Source organism: Capsicum annuum, unplaced genomic scaffold, assembly GCF_002878395.1.
Source record: "Capsicum annuum cultivar UCD-10X-F1 unplaced genomic scaffold, UCD10Xv1.1 ctg69232, whole genome shotgun sequence".
Lineage (NCBI taxonomy): Eukaryota > Viridiplantae > Streptophyta > Magnoliopsida > Solanales > Solanaceae > Capsicum > Capsicum annuum.
Window position 1 is genome coordinate 1 of NW_025878848.1, and position 2,585 is coordinate 2,585.

At 38.0% G+C, this 2,585-nt stretch overlaps 1 pseudogene; it reads right to left on the bottom strand.

Annotated features, from left to right (window-relative positions):
* Positions 1-596: 596 nt before the first annotated feature.
* Positions 597-2,581, bottom strand: LOC124894076 (annotated as a pseudogene).
* Positions 2,582-2,585: the final 4 nt, after the last annotated feature.

Here is a 2,585-nt window from a genome sequence, read left to right on the forward strand (position 1 = left end):
TTTTGGGTATTTGGGAACTGAATTTCGTGTTTATGGCTAAATAAGGGCGGGAAAAGGACCATTTTGCCCCAAAAATGAAGTTTTTAAGTCACTTGAGTAATAATATATGTGGCGCCTTATCGCATAATATAGGTTGTGCGGCGCACTCTTTATCACACACATTAGGTTGTGCGTCGCACATCTTATGGCATAAGTTAGGGTGTGCGTCGCACACCTTATGCTGCACGAGACACTCCACTTTGCAAAGCCATAACTTCTTCCTCGGTTGTCGGATTTTTGTGAAATTGGTATCGTTGGAAAGATAATTCGAATACCTGTCATTTGATATATTGTAGGAACTCTAATTCAATATATACAAAGAGTAATGGTCGATTTAAGTTGACCTAAGTTTCAACGCTCACTAAAATTCGAACGATAGGAAAACTTTCAACCTGTCCTTGAGCTTGGGGATCTCTATGATCTCAATTCATGCTCAAATAAGTTTTCACATTACATAATTTATTAACAAATTAAACTTGCATTGGATTTATGGCTTTTGGAACCTTTACGTGAAGGAAATGACGATTTTTGTTCTCGTCCGAAATGTGGGGTGTTACATGCTCAAAATTTTTTCCACTGAGATCCAACTTTTTAAAAGAGGATAAGCATCCAATGTCATCCAGAAGTTCTCCATATATTAGATTGCAGTAACTGAGATTCAGAATTTCCAAGGAGCGTAACCCTTCATTCACCCGAGGGAACACAAATAACACTCCCTTTGCAGATATGTTTTTTCCAAAACTCAAGAATTTAAGCTTGTTCAAGCGGACGATGGAAGATGGAGGTCGTGAAATTAGAGTCCATCTAGAATCAAGCTCCTCCAAGTGTTCTAAATCACCAATCTCTTCCGGCAAGCTTTCAAATTTTGAGCAAAACGACACATCCAGCTTCACCAAACATTTCAACTTACAAATGCTGAACTAGAGCAATCACACAGATTCAGATATTCAAGAGATTCCCCACTAACACAAGGAAACCTCTCAAGGCTTTCAGAACCATACAAATATAAGCGTATGAGTTTTCTGCAATTTCCCAGGGAATGGTGAACCTCTTTCAGACTCCTACATAAACCCAAATCCAAATGCTCCAAATTTGGCATTCCACTGAAATCTGGTGTTTGCATCAGGTTTTGTGAGCTTCTGAGATCTAGCGTTCGTAGACACGGGAAATGCTGCAATTCAGGGGACACTAACAAATATTTCTTAATATACATAAAAGGCGTAGTGTTTGTTCAGAAATAGGCATAATATAACATGAAAAATCAGGTCGCTATAGTGAAATGCCATTATAACTAGGTGGCGTTACGGAGAGGTCTGACTATATATCTATGTATATGACCAAAATAAAAATAAAACTGAATTCAACAATTGTACCTTTGTTTCAAACCATAAATGACGGAGCAAACCTTCTTGGAGTTCAAGATGAACAAGTCTTTTGGGTTCAAATTTTTCTGGCAACGATTCCCAAGGATATCCAAAAATCTCAATCCAACACAAGCTATTGGGCAGGTACTCAATGGCATCATGTATATCAAATTCGTTGATGGATAGTAGTTTAAGCCTTTCCATATTTTTCATGACTTCTTTGCTAAAGCGTAGTTTTTTAATGCTGTCATCACGCAGCCAGATTGATTCCATTGCTTTTGTCTCCTGATAAAAAAGATCATTAACCCACAAAATAACAAAAAGAAGAAGGTAAAATGTATGCAGTCCATACCACTACCTCGAGGTGAGGTAGAGAGGTTGTTTCCAATGGACCCTGGGGGTTGAAGTACAGCATTGTTTAGCCTACTTACTGTATTGTTCAGCATAACTTTTTCGAAATCTTCAACGTCCCATATTCTGGTAGGTTCTCCCAAATCTTTCTGTATTTTTTTCACAACATATCTACCCATATCTTCAATCAAGTCATGCATTTCAAGCTTATTATCTCCAGAGATGAACACAAGAGATTTATCAATTAGGACATCCAATCCGCATTCGGCTCCAATATTATAGCTGTCGAGGATTCTTAGGACATGAGTTTTAGGATATCCTCTGAAGAAACATGCCATATCCAGGAACATCTTTTGCTCTTTGGGCTCTAAACCATCATAACTTATTTTGAGTTTCTCAACAATTTCTGATGTTGACTTCTCCTTTATTTTATCTACAATTCTTCTCCACTTAGTTAGGTCTTTCCTATGCAACAAAGAACCCCACACCTTGAGGGATAAAGGAAGGCCTTTAGCATGATTTACCACCTCCAACGAGAACATCTTAAAACACTCATCTGGAATTTTGTTTTTGAAAGCATGTTGATTGAACAACAACATAGCTTCATGATCGGGTAGTGTAGACACGTCACATATTGCATCAGCATTCTCTATCAGTTGTCTATTTCTAGTTGTTATCACAACTCTGCTGCCATCACCAAACCAACAACGATCACCTGCTAAATACTCCAAATGATCACTATGATCTATGTCATCAAGCACGATTAGCACCTTCGTAGAACAAAGTCTTGTCGGAATCATACACTTCCCATCTAACTTATTATTGACGTAA